Genomic DNA, 27,404 nt, shown 5'->3' on the forward strand with positions numbered 1-27,404 from the left:
TCAATTCCCTGTTATCTGTATCCTTCCTTTAACTTCTAATAAGGGAGACCAACAGTGAGCTGGAGTTGTAGTCCCTGCCAAATCCTTCTTCCCCGTGGGGAGTTTTTAGGAAATTCTCATTTAACAATCTCTTGCAAGTGCTATCACTAGCTCCACAACACTCACAGTATATAGTTTCTGGATAGTACATTGACTATATTTTCTGAAGAAAGGATAAGTATAGCCAAATTGATTCTGCTTTAAAACATTTATTCTTGGCATTAGAAATTAAATTCTTTCCATTTGCTTCAATTAGATCATCATTCAAAAAAATAGTTTCTCAATAATAGTGCACCAGATTGCAAGAAACATCAGTATCTTGGAAAATAGAATGAATAATAACTAGACACAGATGTGAATGGTGAATTAGGTACATATTTTTGACATATGTTTTTCCCAGGATATTTGTAAAAATTCAATTTCAAGAAAGAAATTCTGCTTCAATATGTCTAATATTTTACTCCATGCAGTTAAATAAGTTCAACTCCAAATTGAGTTTTCCAGTTATTTTGCTGTTTTAGTTGAACCTTAAATTGCTAGGAAAATTTAGGCTATTAATATTGGACTTTTTAAATATGTTTTTTTTTTGTAATGGACCAGCATAGTTATTTTAAAGTTTCTTGTAATGATAACTAGCATTTTGTATAGTGCAATGAAACTTTGCAAAGCATTTTGTAAATATTATTTCATCTGATCCTCTCAACATCCCTGTGAAGTTAAGTTCTATTATTGTACTAATTTTGCAGATGAGGAAACTGAGACAACTACAGGTTAAATGACTTGTCCAGGTCCACACAGCAATTTCATGTCCAAGGTAGGATTCAAACTCAGGACTTCCAAATTCCATCTCCATCACTCTGTCACCACTTAGCTCCCCATATATTTTCCAATGATTCCTGCCCAGACTATTCAAAGCTCATAAATACCACTTTGTTATTTAGAAATTCTATTATTTCTTATCTCAGAGAAACTTCTAAGTTAAAATGTTGTCACTAAAACCATCTGGGAGCTAAAAAAATGCATTTGGCCTCATAGCATTTCTTGGCATGAAAATTCCTGAACACATTTCATGAAGAGTATTTTACTTTTCAACAAAGAAGAATATTTGCTCTGTGGCCTAATTCTCTGATAAATATTTATTTTTACTTCTATTTAAAGAAATATGAGGCAAGGAAATTAATACCATTACCTTCTTATGAAACCTTCATCCCCTGCTGAGATATTGCCCTTAAAATGTAATTGAAGCAGGATAATAACATTCATTTGCATTACCAAGGAAGATATCATCCCCTCATAGCATTAGACCTCAAAGAGAATCAAAGGCCCATTAGTCCAAACTCTTAATTTATAATTGAAGAAAATAAGGCTTAGAGAAGTAAAATGACTTACCAGCATAGGCACACAGGTGGAAAATGACAAGGCTGGGACTCAAACTAATGTCCTTTACATGGCAAGCATTCATTCTACTCCATTATAGTCAGAAATAATTGATGTACTATGTAAATTCTTAGAATATTAAGGCTCCTCAGAATCATCTGAATTTACATGTAATACCAGTCCTTTGTTTTTTTTTCTTGTCCCTATCTCAATTCTCTGTGTAGCATAGTTAAAGTTATCATATTTGTAAATATGTCCCCTGCTTATACTCAGTTACTTATCTACTAACATCCCAAGAAACAAACAATAACTTTTCATAATATAAAATAGTAGAGTAAATAACTAGGAAATACCCTCCTCAAACTCTATTCATAGGGAGGTACAATCTCTGACAGATTCTCATTGCACCAGTGGAAGATGGACCAGTACCCAGGAAGTTGATTATCCCAGAATTATTTTCCTCAGCTTAAAACACTATTTTTGACTCACTTTCCTAACAGATTTCTGCATGTCATCATGCCCCCACTTGATGTCCTTTGCTTATTCACTCTGCTTCTCCATCCTACATGTGCTTCTCTGCAGAGACGCTGTCATGTTCTATACTGCTAGATTTCTCAATAGGTCTTCATGCTTTCTAAGAGAAGTATGTTGGGTTGCTGGGGCAAATTTCTCAAAGGTATGTTATGTTTCTCTTGTCAGACTATCAAAATGTCTAGGGGCAGGTTTCAAGCATTTTTTTTTTAGTCCTATCCTACCTAGCACATATATGAAGGAGTCCCCTTAGGTCAATTGACTTTCTCTTCCCGCAAAAATCAAACACACATTTTGATAATTACCTTTTACTCACATTCTATTTATGTTAGGATGAGCTCTCATTTTATTCTAAAAAGATATCATTATAAAAATGCATTCAAGTTTAAACAAAACAAAACAAAAAAAAAGGTTACTGGAGAAGAGCAAAACTTTGCCCTGAACTCTTATGGGTTTACCAGCTTATTTTTTCCCACATTTATAGATGTATAAATGAGTGCATGAGAGATTATATGATTTTCTCTAGAGTCCAGAAGGCAAATAATGGCCAGCATTGGGTTCCAAGACTCCATACTTGCAGATCAGTATTCTTTTTAAACTATTTCTTGTGTATCCTTCTTTATAGTTATAAGAATTTTTCATTTTTTGAGATTATGGGACATTTTATCCTACTACAAGTGTTTTTTATGCATAGAGTGCCCTTGTTAAAGCAAAGCTCTGCCAAAAATCTGATGCAATTTGCTTGAATTTATGTGAAGAGTTCTTGATAGATTGTAGGAATACCTATTTAGATTTTACCTTTCCTGAAATATGAAAGTATACATAAGAAGGTTCTTGATAATCCATTGAATACAACACATTTTCATTTAGCTTCTTTACTAAAGCAATATCTCTTATACTTAAGATTGTTGGCTATTCATAGTATACACAGTTCATTCTTCCTTCTCTGTTATGGCTTCCATTATGTACATGGTGAAATTAATTATTGACTTTAACTTGATTTACTCAAAGCATCAACCTGTTCCTCCCACATGTCCATAATAAATATTTTTAGGTCTTATTTACCACAAGAAGTTGAAAGACTGAAAATGACACTTTTTTCATTTTGTACAAATATAGAAATGACATGCATTCAGTTTGATTGTAGCTGTCACCTATGAAAAGTATCTTAATTGGTGGATTGCCCTAATGAGTTCTTTAGTCAGTTCAATACTTTTCCCCAAAGGGAGTCAGAACATCTCTCTCTTAAAGCTTCTTAATGTTCTTGTCCTCACTTCTGAAGATATTTCTATTTACTAAAGTAGACTTTAAGTATTTTCCTGGAATTTTCTCTGGTGGATCTTCAGCCTCATTTGTGTTTTCTGTTACTTTACCTCAGTCATCCAGAAGTTGCACAGAATCAATCTTTTATGTTCTTGAACAATCTATCTATTTATAAGAAAAAACCTTTCAGCAAGATGACAATGTCCCTTTATACTGAATTTTAATACGGGAGTATTAGAATTTGTCCTTCTCCATTTAAACTATCACATGATTACATCTTTAGGGTAAAATTGAGAGGTGATAGGATTGCAGTGGAGGAGGGGGAGGGGAGAGGTAGAATGGGGTGAAAATCCACATAAAAAAGGAAAGTGCTTGTGGATTAGGGGGAAGAGATGGGGCAGTGAATGAACCTTTAACTCATCAGAATTGGCTCAAAGACCTTAATCTCATCAGAGTTGGCTCAAGGAGGAAATAGCATGCATATACAAGTGGGTAGAGTAATCTATCTAAACTGGGCAGTGAATGAACCTTATCCTCATCAGAATTGGCTCAAAGTCCTTAATCTCATTAGAGCTGGCTCAAGGAAAGAATAATTTATACACTCAATTGGATAGAATAATCTATGTAACCCTGAAGGAAAGTTAGGAGGGGAAGAGGATAAGGAGGGAGGGGTGAAAGAAGGGAAGTAAATTAGAGGAAGGGGCAGTCAGAAGTAAAATGCCTTTGAGTAGGAATAGGTGAAAGAAGATAGAAAATAAGTAAATATAATGGTGGAGGGAATAGGATGGAGGAAAACAGTTAACAATAGTACCTATGAAAAAATTCGAAGCAGAGGCAAGAGTAATGTAAGATGTTAGTGATGATCAATTCATGATGAATTGAGGAGGATTGATTAATGAGGAGGACTGGCTGATGATGATGAGAAGTGATTCATGATGATTGGTGATGTTTAAAATATAGATACTTTGTTGGGCTATGTGTGAAGAAAATATTTGTCAGATATAAGGTACTATATAAATGTTACCTATTATTAATGTTGCAAGAATCAACCTCATGGGTTTATCATAAGGAAATCTCTTTAAAGTATTATATAAATGTAGTTTGCTATGAAAAGAATGATGAACAGGATGATATCAGAAAAAACCCTTTAAAGACCTACATGATTGATGCAACAAGATATGTACTGTATACAAAAAAAATAGCAATACTGTAAGATGATCTTCTGTGAATGACTTGGTTATTTTCAGCAATGCAATTATCCATGACAATTCTGAAGGTCTTATGAAAAATGTAGTTCATCTACAGAGAAAGAACTGATGGTGTATGAATAAGATTGAAGCATAATATTTTTTTGTTATTTCCTTTATCTGAAGTTTTGTTTTTGTTCTGTTTTCTTTCAAACCTGGCTAATGTGGAAATGTATTGCTTAACTGGTCATATATAACTTATATTGAATTGCTTGAGTTCCTACAGGAAAATAGGAGGGGAAGAGGGTAAGGAGGGAAGGGTGAAAAAGGGAGTGCAGAGTGGGGGAGGAGACAGTCAGAAGTAAAACACTTTTGAGGAGGAATAGGTTAAAGAAGATGGAAAATAGTGTAAACATCATGGGAAGCTAATAGGATGGAGGGAAATAGTTATGATGATTTATTATAATGGCAAAACATATGGTACCTTCCTTGATGGGCTATTATGAATAAAATTCTCTGTCAAGTTTAAGGTACTATATACAAGGTTGTGATAAAAAAGGATACTATCAGAAAAACCTGTGAAAGACCTGCCATGAACTGAAGCCAAGTGAAATGGACTGTATACAAAATAACAGCAATAGTGTAATATGATCTACTGGGAAGCATGTGGTTATTTTCAGCAAGGTAATGATCCAATATAACCCTGAAGGATTTATTAAATTTGCAACCCATCTACAGAGAAAGAACTGATAGTATCTGAAAACAGATGGAAACACATTTTTAATATTTTTTCCTCTTTGACAATTCCTAATCTGAAGTTTTGTTTTTTTGGACTGTTTTCTCATACAACCTAGCTAATATGGGAATGTTTTCCATGACTACTCATGTATAACTTATTTGAATTGCTTGAGTTCTTGTGGGTGGGAAGTGGGAAGAGAGGGTGGAAGAGAAGTTGGAACACAGTTTTAAAAAATTGATGTCAAAATTTGTTTTTACATATATTTTGGAAAATAAAATTCCATTCAATTAAAATAGAACTCCCAGTCAAAAGATTGAACTATAGATTCTACCCTCTGGCTTTCTCTGGCTTTTCAAAGAACTGGAAATCAGGGAATGCCCATCAATTGAGGAATAGCTGAACAAGTTGTGCTGTATGAAGTAATGGATACTATTGTGCTATAAAAAATGATGAGCAGGCAAATTTTAGGAAACCTGAAAGACTTAGTGGACTGATGCTGAATGAAGTGACCAGAACCAGGAGATCATTATATACAGTAACAGCAACATTGTGTGATGAATCAACTGGTTATAGGACTGCTCTTCTCAGCCATACAGTGATACAAGATAATTTCAAATGACCCATGATGGGAAAATGCTCTCCACATCCAGAAAAAGAATGGTGGAATCTGGATGCAGATTGAACTATAATGTTTATACTTTTGTATTGTTTTTAGTTCTTCATTTGTGAGTTTTTCCCCTTTTGTTCTGATTACTTCTTTTACAACATGACTAATGCAGAAATATCTTTAACATGAGTGTACATATATAAACATATCATATTGCTTTCTGTCTTGGGGGAATAAAGGGAATGGAGGAGAGAGGAAAAATTTGGAACTATAAATATTATAAAAACAAATGGGTTTAAACTATCCTTACATGCAACTGCAAACATAAAACACTTTTATGATTAAAAAACATAAAATATATGTAAAAAGCACTATCAAACTAAATTAATACTTCAAAAATTGACATTATATCCCTGCATTCCTTTTTATATTGAAGACATTGTGCAGATTAATTAACTTGTCAACTTCACCCTATAATAAGTAGAAGAGGTTATTCTGAAAGCTGTATCCTCTAATTTCAAGCCCAGTGATATTTCAGCTGCTGTAAATTTCTGAAATCTCAGAAGGAAGAGGGAAGACTAGCTGTCTACTACCCCACTTATTTGTTGCAGTGCTGTTATAAATACTGAAAGATAAGAATGGCTGACGAAAAGGTGACTACAATGGCATATTTGAATAGAAACGACTGTACATAGATGGGTATGGTTCTAAGAGTGGCATAGATATGAAGTTCCCTGTATACTTAATTAGTAGGTAACTTTATTGATAATAGGGAATTTACCATAGTATGGAAGATCTTGCTGATTTCTTAGAAATCACATAGCTGTATATTTCATATCAAAAATTGTGTAAAGGAAAATATTGTGAGAATATCATTGGAAACAAATGTTTAAAGAAAAGTTAGATAAAATACTGCATCTCTTAAACACAAAGTTTTGGTTGAAAATACAAGTAAGACATGTTTATTCAATTGAAAGACATTGAAATAGTTGTTTCAAAATATTTAGGATTAATTGAACTTAAGGAGAACTGTTTTACCTTACATTTGGGAAATCTTACTTCAAGCCTTACAGAAAATCTAAACTTGTTAGTTGTAAAAGTGACAACTTATGAACAAAACCTTTATCTTCATGCAGATCACATGTCTGTGCAATTTAACATTGCCATTAATCTCTCAATAGTATTCCAAGGAGTTCATTTTCATAGGACTTTGTCTCTTGTATTACTTTGTAGTACTTTGGATAGAATTTTTATTGGAGATACACACAGCATCATCCTCTTTAAGGAATTATTTTTCTGTCATTCACTGTCTATCACTTCACAGAAACATCAATTGATAAAACAAGGTAATTGATCTTCAGCCTGTTAGACATAAGAGCCTATAGTTATACTTTATGAGGTTTACTGTCACAAACAAATGCAACTCCATTCATGTTCTTCTATACACTTCTGATTCAATTACCTTCTACAGGGAGAATTTATTACTCTTATTTGAAGAATTTAATTTTCTCAGAAAATACATATTTCAAAAATTACCCTACAAACCTGTTTCCTTTTGTACTCATTCATTAGAAAATGATTTTAATAAACTAGATTTGTCTATCATTGCTCATTTGATCAGAAAGCATGCTCCCATTTATATTACCTTGATATTTCTTTGGGGCAAATGGGTGGTACAGTGGCCCTGAAATTGAGAGGACCTAAGTTGACATTTACCCCAGACACTTGATAGATATATAACCCTGTCCAAGTCATTAATCCAAATTGACTTAAAATATTGTTGTCATCTCTAGTCATCCTGATATATATATATATATATATATGTGTGTGTGTGGTATGCATATGTATATGTGTATGTATGTGTATGTGTATATATGCATATGTTTATATGTATATGTGTATGTGTAGATATATACATATATATGTATATATGTATCATGCCACTGGAGCTAGGTGGCTCAGGAGGAAAGAATGAAGTTGCTGACTTTACACAGCCCTCTCTCACTTAAATCCAATTCACTTCAAGTGCTTCCATCACCCCAATGTCATGATCGTCTGAGAATGAAGAACAAATAACCACTTCGATAGTTCTTATAATCAATTTAATAAAATTCAGTCTACAGATCTAAAAATCAATTCCTATGACAGAGACTGGCACACTAGATCATAGGAAAGCTAAATACTTTTCATTTATAAAAACATGAAAATGAAAATAATTGAAATCAACTCTTAAATTAGCCTTTTTGGGCTTTCCAGCTCTTGGAAATCTCCTAACCCACAAGTAATATCTCTTTCCAGTGAAGTGAAGTGAAGGAGGAGATAATAAGTAATTTGAGTACCTGGTGACAAAATAAGCTTAAAGGAGCCTGATACCAAAGATTATGAAAATAAATAATTTTATTTGCTTCATAGATGGGGAAAACAAACAATTCTGACTGTATCTCTAAACTTTTATGAGAATAAGAATTGTGGGAGAAACAGCAGAAGAAAGAATTGTTTTTAAAGATTGATAAATGATTAAAACAAAAAAAACTCACAGGGATATCTCTAAGAAAAGTGAGCAACACAATTTATAGGAAGAGAAAAATTAGAAAGAGTGAAAATAATAGACAAGCCGGAATCAGATACTCGTGGCTTGCATATCTTGAATATCATGAGATTGAAGGAATACAATTTATATAAGATAAATGTGGAGTAGATTCAGTATATGTCCAGCCTCTGCCTTATACAAATATTAAATATAGAAATCAATCACAAACATAAGAATTTTTATGATGCTTAATTAATTTTATAATTAGCCATCCATAAAGATTAATTTCCAGGTATTTCCATGGTTTTATTCTGTGTATATGAATTTTTGATGTACATACTAGAGTCTTAAGTCATGTTATGTTCTCAGAACTAGGAAAGTCTGGAAAAATAATGTAACTGGTAAATGAAATAGCAACAAAAATTATACTATAAGTTCCTGTTTTTCACATTATATTAAAAAAAAAGATTTGAAAGTAAAAGAGTCCAGAGATCAATGAACAATAGGATTTAGGATGGAAAATAATCATTCCCAAGAGTCTAAATAGTTTTATTAAGAAGAGGTCATACTCAGATAATCTTGCTTCACGTTTGACAGGTTAAATAATTAAACTGTTAGATGAGTTAAATGTATAAATATCAACATATTGGGGAAAGATTTGACAAGGTCTTTCATAGTTGTTAGAGTAATGGACATGGAATCAGAAAAGGACTGACTTCAGGTCCTGACAACATTTCTATATCCTTATGTAAATTATTTAATCTCTGTGGTTACATTTTACTCGCTTGTAGAAGAATAAAAACATTTGCAAATATTTGCCCCAGTAAGTTGTTTGAGGAAAACATTTTATACACCTTAAAGGACTATGTAATGAAATTATTATTATGCTCTACTCTACTAAAAGGAGAAAAGTAAAATATATAAGCTTTTATTATTAGAGAGCAAGATTTCAGAGATCATTGACTATTTCATTTTTTATCCTCAGTACACAGATATTGTTGTTATTTCTTAGTTATTGATTAGTTATTATTTCCTCCAAAATGTTAATATTTTTTAAAAAATAATTTTCCACTATGAAGAAGCCAACACATCCCATATAACTATTTTAAGCTTCAAATATTGTATCTCCTTGCAATACAGAGAGCCACAAGACCAAAGGCTAACTCATTAAGAATACCAATTCATTTTTAAAATACTGTGGTGGTAGAGGATGGAGAATTTTGAAAGAGTATTAACACATACAAATGCACATAAAGACTAAGAAAACAGAATTGTGTGTACAAAAATCTTGGAGTAAAATCTAATTCAAGTAAGTTATCCTAAGACCATTCATAAATAAAATTGGTAGAAGAAAAAATGGAAGAAGGAAGGAAGGAAGAAGGAAGGAAGGAAGGAAGGAAGGAAGGAAGGAAGGAAGGAAGGAAGGAAGGAAGGAAGGAAGGAATGGCCTAGTTGGAACATTCCCATAACAAACTAATTAATCATCAATGAAAGTAGAAGTGCAACATTTGGATCTTAGCAACTCATACTTAATAGACACACAAAAGTGAAATGGCACATAAGTAGTCAAGTTAGAAAGAGCATCTGAACCAGTCCAAATACAAATTAGGGAATTCTGAAGACAACACATTTTTTTTTATTAGTGAGGCAATTGGGGTTAAGTGACTTGTCCAGGGTCACGCAGCTGGTAAGTGTTAAGTGTCTGAGGCCAGGATTTGAACTAAGGTACTCCTGACTCCAGGGCCGGGTGCTCTATCCACTGTGCCATCTAGCTACCCCGAAAACACATTCTTTAAAGCCTTGAGAAATTATTTTAAAGATTCCTCATTATTTCAGGAAGGGAATAAATCAAAATTATTAAAAATACTCTGGATTCTCCTAGTGCCACACAAATGTAATTCTAAGAACATAATAATCTATTGATTAGTATTCCTACTTTCTCATCACTAAAAATCTTTATGAAAAGCATTTACACAGGTCAATATATCGATGATGAAACTATTCAAATAGAAAAGGGAAAATTCCACAATGAGTTTTTGTAGGCATACTACTTGTTTTTAGCCAAATAACTGGTAGAAAGTTGTGAATGGGAGCAAATAGAGTTGCAGTGGATAGAGCACCAGCCCTGGAGATCAAGAGGACCTGAGTGTCAATCTGCCCTCAGACATTTAAAAAATCTACTAACTGTGTGACCCTGGACAAGTCACTTGACCCCAATTGCCTCACCAAAAAAAAAAAAAGAAACTTGGTGAAGAATTATAAATTCTACTTTATATTGTTGACTATGAAATATGATGCATTTTACCCTTGTATTCCTAGTGGTTAAGTGTTTAATAAATGTTTGTTACTTGATTGTCCTCATGAAGATGCTTTAAGGCTTTTGTTGTCAGCAATTGGTGTTATGTGACTTTCCCAGTGTCACAACTGGCTAGTAGTGTTAAGTGTTTGAGGTATAATTCGAACTCAGGTCCTCCCGATCCAGGGCCGTGCTCTATCCACTGTGCCACCTTGTTGCCGCCAAGATGCTTTAAGTCTTAATGATTCTCCTTCAAAAACTATCTGTTAAGCTGGGAAACAGTTTTTGTGGCCAGTACTTCTGATAAAGGCCCTCATCTCTAAAATATATAAGGAACTAAATCAAATTTATAAGAATCCAAGTCATTCCCCAATTGAGAAATGGTTCAAAGTATTGAACAGGCAGTTTCTGATGAAGAAACCAAAGCTATCTATTCCAATATGAAAAATGCTCTAAATCTTTAATGATTAGAGAGATGCAAATTAAAACAACTCTGAGGTACCACCTGACACCTATCGATTGGCTAAAATGACAAAAAAAGGAAAATAATAAATGTTGGAGAAGCTGTGGGAAAATTGGAACAATAATGCATTGTTGGTGGGAGCTGTGAACTGATTGAAACCATCTGGGAGCAATGTTGGAATTATGGCCTAAAGGGCAATATAGCTTTGACCTAGCAATACCACTTTTGGGTCTTTTCCCCAAGAAAACATGGAAAGGGGGAAAGGGACCCACATGTACAAAATTATTTATAGCTGCTCTTTAAGTGGTGGCAAGGAGTGGAAGTTGAGGAGATGCCCATCAATTGGGGAATGGCTGGACAAGTTGTGGTGATATGAATACAATGGAATACTATTGTGCTGTAAGAAATGATGAGCCGGAAGAGTTCAGAGGAACCTGGAGGGTCCTTGCATGGGCTGATGATGAGTGAGAATGAGCAAAACCAGAAGAACATTGTACACAGTAGCATAACCGATGAGTGTTGATCTACTGTAATGGACTATATTCTTCTCACCAATGCAATGGTACATAAGAGTTCCAGGGAACTCATGATAGAAGAGGATCTCCAAATCCAAGGGGAAAAAAAAAAGAACTGTGGAGTATAGATGCTGAATGAACCATACTATTTCTTTTTTTTATTTTATTATTTTATTTTATTTTATTTTACATATAAGGTATTTTATTTTTTTTTCCGTTACATGTAAAGATAGTTCTCAACTTTTGTTTATACATGCTTTACAATTTCAGATTTTTCTCCCTCCCTCCCCTCCCTCCCCCCTCCCCCCTCCCCTAGATAGCAGGTAATCTGATATAGGTTATATCTATATGTCTATATATCTATATACATATACATATACACATACACACACACATATATATACACACATAATAACATTAATCCTATTTCTGCATTAGTCCTGTTATAAGAGAAAAAATCAGAGCAATGATGAAAAACCTCAAAATAGAAAAAAAAACAACAGCACCAAAAACAAGAGAAATAGTATAGTTTTCATTCTACTTTTCCCTGGCTCTTTCTTACATGTAATTTTTATTGCATCATGATCTGAGAAGGATGCATTTACTATTTCTGCCTTTCTACATCTGACTATGATGTTTTTGTGCCCTAATACATGGTCAATTTTTGAAAATGTGCCATGTACTGCTGAGAAAAGGTATATTCCTTTATATCCCCATTCAGTTTTATCCAGACATTTATCATGTCTAACTTTTCTAGTAATCTATTCACCTCTTTCACTTTTTTCTTATTTATTTTTCGGCTAGATTTATCTAATTCTGAGAGGGGGAGATTCACATCCCGCACTAGTATAATATTACTGTCTAATTCCTCTTGTAACTCATTTAACTTCTCCTTTAAGAACTTGGATGCTATACCACTTGGCGCATACATATTTAATATTGATATTATTCATTATCTATAGTACCTTTAAGCAAGATGTAATTTCCTTCCTTATCTCTTTTAATGAGATCTATTTTTGCCTGCACTTTGTCTGAGATAAGGATTGCTACCCCTGCTTTTTTTTACTTTAGCTGAGCCATAATATATTCTGCTCCAGCCTTTTACCTTTACTCTGTGTGTATCTCTCTGCTTCAAATGTGTTTCTTGTAAACAGCATATCGTATGATCTGGTTTTTAATCCACCCTATGCAATTTGCTTCCATTTTATAGCAGAGTTCATCCAATTCACCTTCACAGTTATTATTTACTGACTGTCTATTCCCCTCCATTCTATTTACCCCCTTTTTACTTGTCCCCCCTTCTTTCACCCTATTCCTCCTCACCGACATTTTACTTCTTAACCCTGCCTCCCCCAATCTGCCCTCCCTTTTTATCACCCCCCTCTCTTTTCTTTACCCTTTTCTCCCTTGATTTTGTCCTCCCTTCTATCAGTCCCCCCCTTTCCCTTCCCCTTTTATTTCCCTAAAGAATGAGTTAAGTTTCTTTATCCCAATGAACGTATATGTTATTCCCTCTTTGAGTCAAATCTAATGAGAATAGGGTTGAAACCATGTTCCCCCCTCCTTTCTTTCCCTCTATTGTAACAGGTTGTTTTTTCACCTCTTCATATAATTCATCCCATTCCACCTCCCCTTTCCTCTCCTCCCCATAGACTCCCTTTTTAAGCCCTTAATTCTTTTTTGTATCATCACATCAAAGACAATTTATATTTATACCCTCTATGTAAAGTCCTTCTCTCTGCCCAAATACGTTTACAGTTCTTAAGAGTTATGTGTATTATCTTCCTGTGTAGGGATATAAACAGTTTACCCTAATAGGGTAACCTTTTTTTTTTCCCCCTCTGTTTACCTTTTTAAACTTCTCTTGAGTCTTGTATGTTGAGATCAAATTTTCTATTCAGTTCTGGTCTTTTCACCAGGAAAGATTGAAAGTCCCCAATGTCATTAAATGTCCATCTTTTCCCCTGAAAGAAAATGCACATTTTTGCTGGGTAATAGATTCTTGGCTGCAATCCAAGCTCCTTTGCCTTCTGGAATATCATATTCCAAGTTTTGTGGTCCTTTAATGTTGAAGCTGCCAGGTCCTGAGCAATCCTTACTGTGGCTCTATGATATTTAAATTGCTTCTTTCTGGCTGCTTGGAGTATTTTCTCCTTCACCTGATAATTCTGGAATTTGGCTACAATATTCCTTGGAGTTTACCTTTTGGTGTCTCTTTCAGGAGGTGATCGGTAGATTCTTTCAATGATGATTTTATCCTCTGATTCTCTGATGTCAGGGCAGTTCTCCTTAATAATTTCCTGGAATATGGTGTCTAGATTCTTTTCCTGATCATGGCTTTCAGGCAGTCCAATGATTCTCAGATTGTTTCTCCTTGATCTGTTTTCCAGATCAGTTGTCTTTCCTATGAGGTATTTCACATTTTCTTCTATTTTTTCATTTTTTTGATTCTGCTTGACTGATTCCTGGTGTCTCATGGATTCCTTATCTTCCAACTTTCCCATTTTAATTTTTAAGGCATTGTTTTCTTCAGTGTGATTATGTACCTTTTTTTCCATTTGGCCAAGTAAATTTTTTAATGCAGTGTTTTCTTCAATGAGATTATGCACCTTTTTTTCCATTTGGCCAGATGAATTTTTTAAGGTATTGTTTTCTTCAGTGAGATTATGCACCCTTTTTTCCATTTGGCCAAGTGAGTTTTTTAAGGCAGTCTTTCTTTCAGTTAGATTATGCACCTTTTTTCCATTTGGCCAAATGAATTTTTAAGGCTTTGTTTTTCTTCAGTGAAATTATGTGCTTCTTTCAAGCTGCTGATTCTTTTTTTCATAGTTTTCTTGTTTTGCTTTCATTTCTCTCCCCATTTTTCTTCTACCTCTCGTCAATTTATTTTTAAAAATCCTTTTTGAGCTCTTCTAGAAGGCTTTTGTTCTTGAGACCAATTCATCTTCCCTCATGAGGCTTCACATGTAGGCAATTTGAGGGTATTGTCCTCATCTGAGTTTGCGGTTGGCTTCTTCCTATTGATACAGAAGCTCTCAATGGAGAGGCTCTTTTTTGCTTCTTACTCATTATTGCAGCTTATTTATTTATTTTTTAATTTGAGGTCTGCTCTGGGCGACCAGGGTCCCTGTTTGGGCTTCTTTGCAGGGGTATAGGTGCTGTGTGACCGGGTTTTTTTACTCTGAGGCCTTTATGGTGTGTGGAGATGCCCCGCCCTGCACTTCCTGTCTGACTGTGCTCGGCCAGCCAGGCGCCTGATCTCGGTGTCTGATCCTGCCTGACCTGTTCGTGGTCTTCTCGGCTGGTGCAGGTAGGTTTTTCTACTGTCCTTCTTGGTCACCAGATTTTTCAACCAGGTTCCAGGGACCTCAGTTGTTTGGCTGTGGCCTGCAGCTCCTGCTGACTTACCCCGACCCCCTCAGTGCTGGGTTGCTGCCCTGAGCTGGGCCTCCCTTTTGCCCGAGTCAGACCGACCTTTCCCTGAAGTCTTCTAAATTATTTCTGGTTGGAGGACTGTGTCTCTTTCTCTTGCAGGTTTTGTAGTTTCAGAATCTGTCCAGAGGCTTGATTTAATTTTCTTTTTGAGGGAACAGAAGGAGAGCTCAGGCAGCTTGCTGCTTCCTCTCCGCCATCTTGGCTCTGCCCCCCCCCCATACTATTTCTTTTGTCTTGGTTCTGTTTGTTTTTTCTATATTGAGGTTTTTCATCATTGCTCTGTATTTTCTTTTATAACATGACTAATGCCAGAATATGATTAATGTTATTATGTGTATATATTATGTGTATATATATGTATATGTATGTGTATATATATATATATATTTAACCTATACAAGATTACCTGCTGTCTTAGAGAAGGGGGGAGGGAGGGGAGGAGGGAGAAAAATCTGAAATTGGAAGCTTGGTATAAACAAAAGTTGAGAACTATCTTTACATGTAACGGAAAAAATACTTTATTAAAAAAAACTAATCTGTTGTTCTAATTCAATGATCATGTAATTTTTGGACAAGGTATAGGAGTAATTGTTAAATGATAGCCTAGTAGAATGGATTCAGAAATGGTTAAATGACTAGTATTTTAGAGTAGCCATTAAAGAACCAATATCCACTTAGAGTTATATATTTTTTTTCTTTTTGTTGTTGTTCATCCTTATTTTTTTATTTAACATAAAAGTATTTTATTATTTTCCAGTTACATGTAGAGATAGTTTTGAATATTTGTTTTCATAAGATTTTAGTTCCAAATTTTTTTCTCCCTCCCTTCCCTCCCCCTCCTCAGGACAGAAAGCAATCTGATATAATTTATATATGTACAAATGCATTAAACATATTTCTACATTAGTAATATTGTGAAAGAAGAATCAGAATAAAAGAATTGATGGAGGGAGGGGGAGAGGAGAGGAGAGAGGGAGGGAGGAAGCAAGAAAAGAAAGTGGAATGTGGGAGAGAGAGAAAGGGAGGGAGAGAGAGAGAGGGAGGGAGGAGGAGAGAGAGAGGGAGAGAGAGAGAGAGGAGAGAGGAAAGAGAGGAGAGAGGAGAGAGAGAGAGAGAGAGAGAGAGAGAGAGAGAGAGAGAGAGAGAGAGAGAGAGAGAGAGAGAGCGCATTTCTTTTAATCTTCTAATTTTCCTGATATTAGGAAAGCAGTGTGTATCTGTGCCAAGAAGTAAATTGTTTTCCATTTCCATTATTGAGTTGACATTATGTCTTTAACTTTGAAACTCTGTGGAAGTATTTGTTTCAGGGCAGACATGAGGGTAAAGCTGTGTCTGTTGCCAGTAATTCAAGCAGATGACAGAACCTTTAAAAGCAGGGTACCTCATCTGTCATATTGTCACTACACCATGTTCCTTTCCAGGCTTGTCTCTGGGCTACCATTCTATGGCAAAAAGTGATGACTGGGAACCAAACCATAAAATATAGACCAATATGTTGGATAATGTAAATGTACCTTTTCCAGTGGACCATGTTTGGGATGGTATGTGGCACATTATTTGAAACTGCCACTCAGACCAGGCAGAGGAAAGTTGGACCATAAAAAGACAATGTGGATATTTCTATACATTTTGCTTTTGTTTACCTTCTTCTGTATAATATCACTTGGCTATTTTGCAATCTGTTCTCCTAGAATAAAGCTAGTGCTTGGTCATGAATGACATATATCTTTCCTTGACATTTATGGCATTTGCTTTTCTATAATTGATGCATTTTAGATAGAAAATTGAATTTTTTTCAATAATTATTGCTTTTTTGGAGAAAAAAAACATTTTCTTTTATGTATTGTTTCTTCTTTCTCTGAAATACAATACATTACCAGGAAAGGTATCCTAAGGTATACTATATGCATGCATGTGTGTATATGCCTATCTATCTATCTATCTATCTATCTATCTATCTATCTATCTATCTATCTATCTATCTATCTATCTTAGCATGAAGTTACTCTTGGCTGTTATAGATCTAAGTTTTCCAGGTAACTCAAACATTTGTTGGCTAATACATACAATTCTACAGACATCTCCATTGCTTTGGTCTAAGGACCAAAGAAAAATGAAAACTAGAGAAGCAAAAGTAAAAAACAATACATGCTATCAATGATCTTATACTCTAATAGAAGTGGTATGATAGAAAAATAAGTTTCCACATGGTTGTGTACCATAAGATCAAAAGAAAGGTACAGAAATATCCAAGTAAATTATTAGAAAAATGCTTTTTTATATAAAGAAGAGTAGAGATGGGGCACAATTAATGATAAAATAAAATCCAAAATATCAACAACATTATATTTTTACATTAAGTCTGGGGACAGTGCTCAAACCAACATGCAAAAAAGCCTCTTATTTTCAAGATGAGAATTGTGCCAAGTACTTTCTCTCTCTCTCTCTGACTTTCTATAAGCTGTAGCTGAGTGCATTATTGTATTTTCACAGAGATAATATAAAAATTATTTTCTATAAGCTGAATTTTTAGTGGGTAAAAATATTTGAAAGATACAAAAAGCAAGAAAAGTTTTCAATAAATTATACAATGTATTCCAGGAAAAAAGTACATAATCAGCAGAAATTATATGGGTCTTTTGAGTCAAAAAAACTGAATTCATGTCTTCTATCCATCACTTCCCATGTTACCTAAACTTTCTAGATCATAGTTTTCCTATTGCTTAAAGTAAATTAGCTGTAATAGATGATCTTTAAGGTTCCTTCTAGCTGTAAAATTATCATTCTTTAAACATTTCATTTCTAGTTTTACAAAAATTTAATGAGAGAAACTTAAATTATAGGGTCATGGTAAAATGGAATATGAGTTATCTGATGATTGTTTTAAAATGCATAAGGTCCTGACCTGAACTTTTGAGAGGATGTATCAAAGAAAGTATATATCCTTCAATAGACATTGTAATGAAATACATGTGGAGAGGAAAAACATAAAAGAAAATATTGATCTAGAAGGAGTATCTTGTTAGTATAAGAGTTCCCGAGGTTCATTTTAGTTTGCGTTATGTAGTAAAGGAATAGCAAAGGAAATTGCATTTTGAATCACAGAAAACCACTAGTGCCTAAGTGCAACAGTGCTATTTCTATAATGGGCAGTCCCTTATAATCCTTTTATTGATTGGATAACTGACAATGGTAAGAGGCAGAAAAATAGATTGGACATCTAGCTGAATTCATAACTTGCCTCACTATCAAATGGAACTGTTAGGGGCCGCCCTTCAGAATGGGAACCATAACCATCAAATTATCCCATCTGTTACCCCTAAATGGGCAAAATATCTCTCAGTATCAATCAAATGACTGTGGTCTTTTGACTAAAAACTAAATCTAGGCTTGGTGCAAGCCTTTCATTTAAATACAATTATATTGTTGGCAGTCAATGAGTCTCAGGAGGGGAAAATTTTATAGCATTTATCAATATCAGTTAATCCTTCAGAATGGGCAAGAATAAAAATCAGTGGCTTTGAAATGTGTTTTCTCTCATCCAAAATCTCTGGCTAGTTGACTGGCTACTACAGAGAAGGTAACTAAACCAAAATGATTTAAATGCTTTAGTTTTAGATAAATTCTTAAAATAAGATTACACTTTTACTATTTCATGAAACTTTTGAATTTTTCCTATTGAATATTTGAAGTTTGTCTAGGATATTGCCCTTTTCACTTAGGTCATTGAACAGGGCATTGAAGAATACTTTTTCAGCCATGCCTTTTTGTAATTAGTCATACAGGTTACTTTTGCAAAAATGTAAGATGTTATAAATACTTTGACGGGAGAGGTTAGTGTGTTGTTTTAAGTGGAAACCTGGCCTTGAAGTCAAATAAGACTTAGGTTCAAGTCTTCTATTTGAGATATACTCTCTGTATGGCCATGGACAAATCTCAACCTCTTAGTCTTCCAGATAGATATCTAAGGTTACAAGTTATACACTAGCTATTGATTTCAGTTGGTGAAGGGATTTCTAATCCTGCTAATTCCCCTCATGAATGAAATCACAGGCATGGACTATTTTATCCCCTTCCTTCTACCCTCATATAACAAAAGTTCCAGGAATACATGTAAAGTTTATAAATGTAAAGCACCAATAATAGGGATTTTCTTTATTTTTAGAGCATAAAATAGTACCCTGATAATTTGAACTACAGGAAATGTGAGGGTCTGAAAGAATGTATATGCTATTCTAAATACTGTTGGGAAAATTTCTAAGTCCAATGAAAGGAAAAAAAAACACAACAAGGTCTCCAAGCCATAGAAAATAGGTTTATTGCAAGAAGGCCTGTCTCACACAAAAACTGGTCAGTCAGGGGATGGACCCAAAAGACCTTGAGTTACAGAATCAACTAGTTTTTATACCCCTACAGAGCTTGAATGCTTATATACCAACCATACTAATTAAAAAGATCTAATTTTAAAGCATCTTCTCAGGAAATATGGAAACTGCCTATGTGACAAATGTCAACATTTTCCAATACACTTATCAGTGTTCTTATGGCCTTCAGGGACATAATTCTGCTGCATGACCCTCTTCTAGTCAAGCATATCACTTATGAGCTGCGTGACCCCCTTGAGTCAAGCATATCACTTGTGATTTCTAAAATATATTTTTGCTGACTATGGTATTTTCTGATATTACTTAATGCTTGACATTAGAAGGTATCATCTGATATTATTAATTAGAAGGAAAAGAAACTTAATCTACTAATACAATTAAAATAAGATATCTAAATATAAGAAATCACAATTTTCAGTTAATATGCTGATTATTATCATAATTAAATCACTTTAAATCTCTTATAACTGAGGGGTGGGGAAAATCTCACTCACATTATCAAACTATGTGGCACTGATTTTAAACCTGGGCCATAATATTATTTTCTTAATTCAAGTTACAACAACATATAGAAAGATCAGTAATTTGTTCATTGGTATAGTTCAGTCTTTTGGAATCTTTGGTGTTTGTTTATGATGTCTCTGTGCTTGAGTAAGAAATGAATCTTCTAACGTGTCTGTAACTTTATAGTATTAAAGTAGGAATAGAGTATTGAGTATCTTTCTCATTCCATTTTTTTAAATCTTTCCTTTCCCAATAAACATTGTTATCCTCTTGTCAGGTATACATTAATTCTTAAGTCCCAATTCTGTCCCAATATGTCCCTGTGTATCAAAACCCAAATCCCATACCTTGAGACACAAATTGTTTTCATTACCTATGTGTTTGATTACTCACTCATAAAAGTCAATGTCCTTAGATTAATAAATATTTATTAAGAACCTACCATGTGCCACACACTGTCCCCAAGACTAGGGATAAAACAAAAAGCAAAATATAGTCCCTGGTGTTAAGGAGTTCAAAGTCTAATGGGAATGTTACTTTGGAAGGGAAACCATATACACAGCAGAGACATGACCCAATATATGGAAGCAGCTGGAGCTCCAAGGTAGATTTTGAAAAATCCTGGATATAGCCTCCTGAAGAGAGGATGGAGATTCTTGGATAATGACAAATTCTTAGAACAAGTAGATGAGTTTTAAGGATAAGGATAGGGAATAACAGTAAGGTAGAGTACCATAATATGAGGCAGTGATCTTACTGCTATCCTTTATTACTATTGTGAGACATAGGGGATGTAATGGAAAGGGAATTGTCTCCCAATCAATTTTAAGTGTATTTCCATTCTGAGGTAGTCTCAGGAAGATTATAAGGTTGGAGACGTTTGGAGATGTTTGGAGATGTGTGTAGGTCCTTTGGAATGATGGAACTCACTGGAAGAGTTATATTCAATATTTGTGATACTGTCTTAGTATTTTTTCTTTTTTTTTCCTTTTTGTTGGATAAAATCAAAGTTGTCCTATATTCAGCATGTACTGTTAGTTTAAGTGCTTGCACAGTGAGTGTAGGAGACAGGTTAATGGCAATTTCACCTTTTTTTAATACAGAACTACAAGAGTCAAATTCTGTGATATTCCAGGAGAAAGACTGGATGAGATACAAACCAAAGAGATAGTTGGGAAGCTTCTAATATTTAACTAGGTATCTCTAAACCCAGAACCAAGAACATTACTTTTAGTTATATCTGCTTAGTCCCAAGGAATGCACCTTAATTTTCTACTGTGCCTACAAAGTAATATTGTATAATTATGTTATCTGCATATATGATAGATATAATTCTACTTCTGGAGGAAATTGAATTATGAAAAGTCATCAGCATAGGAAATTAAATGACATTTAACAATCATGCACTGTATTTCTGTAATGACTGTGCAACATTTGTGGAAATTGTGGAATAACTGAGATGTAAGGTGTTATCCAATCTGATTCTCCCCTTCAGGCTCTGTAGAGCACATTAGCATATCCTTAAAGTGCGATGGAGGTGGTACAGATTTATACAAGCAGAATATATCTCAGGTGTTCTCCAGATACCTGGGTATCTGCTGGTTAAGCCAATCTGATGACTGATTATTGGTTCACAGCTGATGGTGTACCAACATTAACACCGTATAGGTAACAATATAGAGTAAGTATATTTTATAGCTCTCTTTGTCTCTACCCATAGTCTGTGAATGCCTGCCAACATAGCATCATGTTTGAGCTAATAACATTCCATAGCAACATTGTGGGGAGTAGAATCCACCCCCCCAGATATTCATTTAATACTTTTTTTTTCTTCCTGTGAAGTATGTACTTTCATGATTTGTGTAGTCTCACAGCTACCACCCTAACCTGGTTCCTCTTCACCTCATACCCAGGCTATATCAGAAACCACTGATATAGTCTCTTGGCCTTCTGTTCCTTGCCACAACATCAGTTTTCCATCTAATTACCAAACTGATATTCTTAAGACATATCTGACCATATCATCCAGCTTTTTTGAAAAGCCCTGTTTCCTCTGGACAAAAAAATATAAAGTTCTCAGCTTGGAATTTAAAATCCTCTACATTATGATTTCCAATTACCTTTACATTCATTTCATATTCCCCTCCATATACTTCTATCAAAAGGCTTGTTAACAGTTCATTGTAAAACAAACAAACGAACAAACAAAAATATTCCATCTCCTACCCCTGAGGTTTTGGACAAGTGGTCCTCTATGTCTAGAATGCATTGTCTCATCACCTGCTTTATAAAACATTCTTCCATGTATAACTTGCATTCCAGTTCCTAGAGGAAGCCTGTCGTGATCCCCTTGTATACACACACACACACACACACACACACACACACACACACACGCATGCATGCACACAAATTCTGTCACTTTTTTGGCACTCTTTGACTCTTGATATTACTATTTTTGCATATTTTAAGCACTCCTATATTTGTTAAATTTCTTTGATAAACCTAAATTCCTTTAGAGACTATTTCTTTTCATCTTTGTATCCAAGGAATTTGGAAGATTTCTTTGCATATAGTAGGCATTTAATAAATGTCCAATCAAATTGAGTCAACAGGCTAATCCCTCTAAACCCAATTTGATCAACTTTACCTTCTTTCCCAAAATTCTTGGTTCACTATTGTACATTTCATCAATGTCAACTCTTCATATTCTGGTCCTAAGCAATCCAGATAATCTCATTTATATTATTAATTCTTCACTCCAGTTAGAAGTCTGTCCTCTGTAAAAATCATTCCCTTTCCTGCCTTAGTATCTTTACTATTTTTCCTCACACATTGAATATATTTACTTTTCTTCTCTTTCAGCCCCAACAACCAATCCTTTAAGGCCTACCTTAGGTATTGATTATGCCATGAAACCCATCCCAACCTTTCTTAACCTACACTATACTCTCTATATATAACAATTATAGTCAATGCCATTTAATTTCTCAGATTTCTGAAAAAAAGTTATATTTCAAAAGTTTGTTTCTGAGTCAGTTATAATGAACTCAAAATATTTACCATAGAAACACTTATAAACATAGTAGTTTAGGCTCTCAGACTATCTACAAAAGTTCATTTAGCTCATTACATAAATGCTTATTGAATGACTATTTTAAACTTGCAATTGTATTTTGTAACAAACACTATTTGAAGAAATGTTTTTGTTTTTTATGAGAGAATATAATCAGAGGTTTAACTTAGGATAGGAAATACTGTCTGCCTGATATATGAAAAAAAGAGATTCTAAACCAGCCCCACCCTCCAAAACTACTATATTTTATGTATTAAGGGCTAGAATTGTGACTTCCAATAGCTGCCAGGTATTATTATTATTAAATTATTTTACCGAGACCCAAAAGGGAACTTTTGTGAGTTGGAAACTGTGCGATAAAAGGATAAGGATCCAATAGGGTCAGAGATTCAATAGTTATGAGGTGTAATCCAAATATGCCTTACTGTGCAAAATCCTGAAAAATGACAACTCTTAGAAATGAGATACTCAAAATTCCTATATGTAGTGTAGTGGACAAAACACTAGATTTAGACAGAGAATGTGGGATTGAATTCTGTTTCTGCTGCTTTAGGTTCCTAGTTTTGAAAGTAGAAAGGGACTAAAAAGGACATTAAGTCCAAGCCCCTCTTTTTAGAGAAAAGGATACTGAATCCCAGAAGGGTTATGTTATTTTCTCAAAGTCATAGATGTAGTAAACTAGAGCTTTAGGTTTACAATTCATATGAACTTTAGCAAGGTGCTTAAACTCCCTGACACTTTGTTTTCTCATCTGTAAAATGAGAAAATTGGGTCTGATATGCTCTAAAGTTGATCCCACCTCTAAATTAATGAATCTCTTCTCCATCAAATCATATCTTTAAATTATATTCATTCACTGCACCTGTTCTCCCCAAAGATACTTTTTTACAATCTCCTTTCACTATTAGAAGATTACAGTTTCTGTCTTATGCAAGTTTCCCTGAAACTAATAAAAAAAAGCTTTTGGTGGTTTATTTGAAATTTTATTATAGTTTTTCATTATCTGTAACAGCAAAAAAAAAAAAATTGCAAGTAGTCTCTCTCCCTCTCTCTTTCTGTGTGTCTCACTGTCTCTATCTTCCTCTCCTTCCTTCCTTCCTCTTTGTCTTTCCCTCTCTTCCCCTTTCCCTCTCAAACCTTTCCAAACTTTTCCTCTCATCCTCTCCTTTCCCCACCTCCTCCCTACCTTCTCCTCTATCTACCTAGGTTGGCTCTTTGTCCAAAGAAATGATAAAACTATTCAACTATATTTTAGAGAGACAGATTTCCGTGGGAGGTATTTTCTCAGGATTTGTATGTAGGATGTTTGCTGGCCATTCCTGTTTGGGGAAGGAAATGGGAAACTTCATAGACTATGGTTAAACAGGTTCCATGGCCTTACTTAATGTATCCCTGGCTATGATGAGGGGAAGGGCATATCCATTTAAAAACCATTTATTATTATATGTCAGACACTGTGCTAAATGCTTTTTAATTATTTTTCATTTGATCCTCACAACAACTTTGCAAGGTGGTACTGTAATTATCCCCAATTTGTGGGTTAGGAAACTGAGGCAAGCAGAGGTTAAATGAAATGCCTGTGGTCAGTCATACAACTATTAAGTGTCTGTGGCCACATTTACACTCAGGAATTCCTGACTCCATGATTAGTCCTCTACCACTGTTTCACTTAGCTGTCTTAGATCACAGTAATGGCATACCTGTAATGTTCTTGCACAGGTAACAAAGTGTCATGAAAAAGTCTAAGATTTTTTTGTTTCTTTTTTGCAGGGCAATGGGGGTTAAGGGACTTGCCCAGAGTCACACAGCTAGTAAATGTCAAGTGTCTGAGGTTTCATTTGAACTCAGGTCCCTCTAAATACAGGGCCAGTGCTTTACCTACTACACTACCTAGCTGCCCCTGAAAAAGTCCACGTTTGGTAACTTCAAGTTTTGTTTAGGGAATTGCTGGGTCAGAGGTTGACAACAGTGACAGGAATAGAAGCAGAGTAACATGTTCATTTCCTTGATGTCCCATTTACTATAAGTTCAAAATGGGTTAAGTCGCTTCATTTTTCATTCTTGAAAATGAAATATTAGAAATACATCATCTGATATCTAAGTCCTCCATAGCCTATGCTCTAGCCTAAGGTTTTGTGAAATCTGGAGCTGCTGTGGAAGACTCAAGGAGGTAATAAGAAGCAATATATCAGGGTTTTGTTTGTTTTAACTTTGTCATCAGATAATGAATACTCACAACATATTACATTTGTATACTGTTAGAATATGGTTATTTTGACATTCTGCTCTTCAACTTTCTTATAAATTCTTTTTGTATGAATCCACTCTTGAGTTAGCCACAATGTCTGTTTATAGTAGTTATATGCAAACAGTGGTTGACAGATGAGATTCCCCTTAGCAGAGCATGTGTCAGGTTCTAGTTCTGATGTTTGAAAATTCAAGAATTTATTAATGTACTGATTGATAAACCCAAAGGCTCCAGTGTCTGTGATAGGAACTCAGTTTTTGACAAAAACTGCTGGGAAAACTGGAAGATAGTATGGCAGAAACTAGGCATAGACCAACATCTTACATATACTAAAATAAGGTCAAAATGGGTATATAATTTAGACATAAAAGGTGAGACCATAGGTAAATCAGGCGAGGAAGGAATAGTTTACCTCTCAGATCTTTGGAAAGGAGAATGGTTTATATGACTGAACCAAAGATAGAGAATATTATTTAATGAAAATGGATAATTTTGATTATATTAAATTAAAAAGGTGTTGAGCAAACAGAAGCAATGTGTTCAAAATTAGAAGGGAGAAAGAAAGCTGGGAAACAACTTCTATATCCAGTACTTCTGATAAAGCTCTAATTTATAAAATATATCGGGAACTAAATCAAATTTATAAGAAACCAAGTCATTCCCCAAGTGAGAAATGGCCAAAGGATATGAACAGGCAGTTTTCTGATGAAGAAATCATAGCTATCTATTGCCATATAACAAAACACGCAATATCACTATTGATTAGTGAAATGTAAATTAAACTAACTCTGAGGTACCAGATTGGCTAATATGACAAAAAATGAAAATAATAAATGTCGAAGAAGCTGTGGAAAAATTGGAAAATAATGCATTATTGGTGGAGCTGTGAACTGATCCAACCATTCTGGAGAGCAATTTGGAATTATGCCCAAAGGCCTATAAAACTGTACATACCCTTTGACCCATCAATACCACTATTAGGTCTTTTCCCAAATAGATCATAAAAAAGGGAAAAAGACCCATATGCTTAAAAATATTTATAGCTGCTCTTTTTGTGATGGCAAGGAATTGGAAATTGAGAGGTTGCCCATCAGTTGGGGAATGGCTAAACAAGTTATGGTATATGAATGTAATGGAATACTATTGTGCTGTAAGAAACAATGTGCAGGCAGATTTCAGAGAAACCTGGCAGGATTTACATGAACTGATGCTGAGTGAGATGAGAAGAACCAGGAGAACATGAAACAGTTTCAACAACATTATGTGTTGATCAACTGTGATAGACTTGATTCTTCTCAGCAATACAGTGTGGCCCAAGATAGTTCCAAAGGACTCATGATGGAAAATGCTTTTCAAATCCAGGAGAAAAAAAAAGAACTGTGGAATCTGGATGCAAATTGGACCATACTATTTTTATTGTTTTTGCTGGTGTTGTTTTTCTTTTTCGAGGTATTTCCTTTTTGCTCTGATTCTTCTTTCATAGTATGACTAATGCATAAATATGTTCAATGTGATTTGGGATTTAGTCCAATGAGGGTGCTGAGGTTCTAGACAATCAGTTCCCAAATCTTGTTAAAAGAGACTTATCAATTCCTACATCATCCATTAGACAAAAAGGAGAATCCAAATTTTCACAGACCTTTCTGAGTAAACACAATGAGCAGCAACCCACTCATTCACCTAAACTTTGAATTTCTTTGCTGTCTTTGATTAGATCTTAGCTAACCTGTATAGAGAAGTCTTTGAGCAAGATTTCTCATACTTGTCAACTTCTGAATGAAGTAGAATTGGGGTGGGGGTGGGGAACCTTGGTCCTAATTCAATAATTAGCTATTAAGTATAAGTGAGAAAAAAACATTTTTGTCACCAGGCCTGTGTGGGTAGAAAAGAAGAGAGGACAGAAATGGAGGCAAAGAATAGTGGAGAGTTTAAATGAAGAAGCACAACTTTCTGTGCCATTCAAACAACTCACGCTTGGTTGTTTGCAAATACATTAAGGGGACATAAGTACTAAACTGCCTATTATGTCTAATCTTTTTTTTCCTATGGCTTTATTTTTAAATGTCCAATAACAGTCTGATCTCAAGGGTAAGACTGGGCTTCTTCCTTAAATCATGAAGAGGCTAATAAAACCCTACACCCAGAGTAGTTGCTCTATAAATACCTCTTAATTAATTGGTCGTGCTGCTGCACCACTGGATTCATTGTT

At 34.6% G+C, this 27,404-nt stretch overlaps 1 protein-coding gene across 1 annotated transcript in view; it reads left to right on the top strand.

Annotated features, from left to right (window-relative positions):
* The window catches only part of DPP10 (dipeptidyl peptidase like 10), an 883,075-nt gene that overhangs the window by 394,567 nt on the left and 461,104 nt on the right, over nt 1–27,404 (top strand).

This window comes from Dromiciops gliroides, chromosome 3, assembly GCF_019393635.1.
Source record: "Dromiciops gliroides isolate mDroGli1 chromosome 3, mDroGli1.pri, whole genome shotgun sequence".
In the NCBI taxonomy this organism is placed as follows: Eukaryota; Metazoa; Chordata; class Mammalia; order Microbiotheria; family Microbiotheriidae; genus Dromiciops; species Dromiciops gliroides.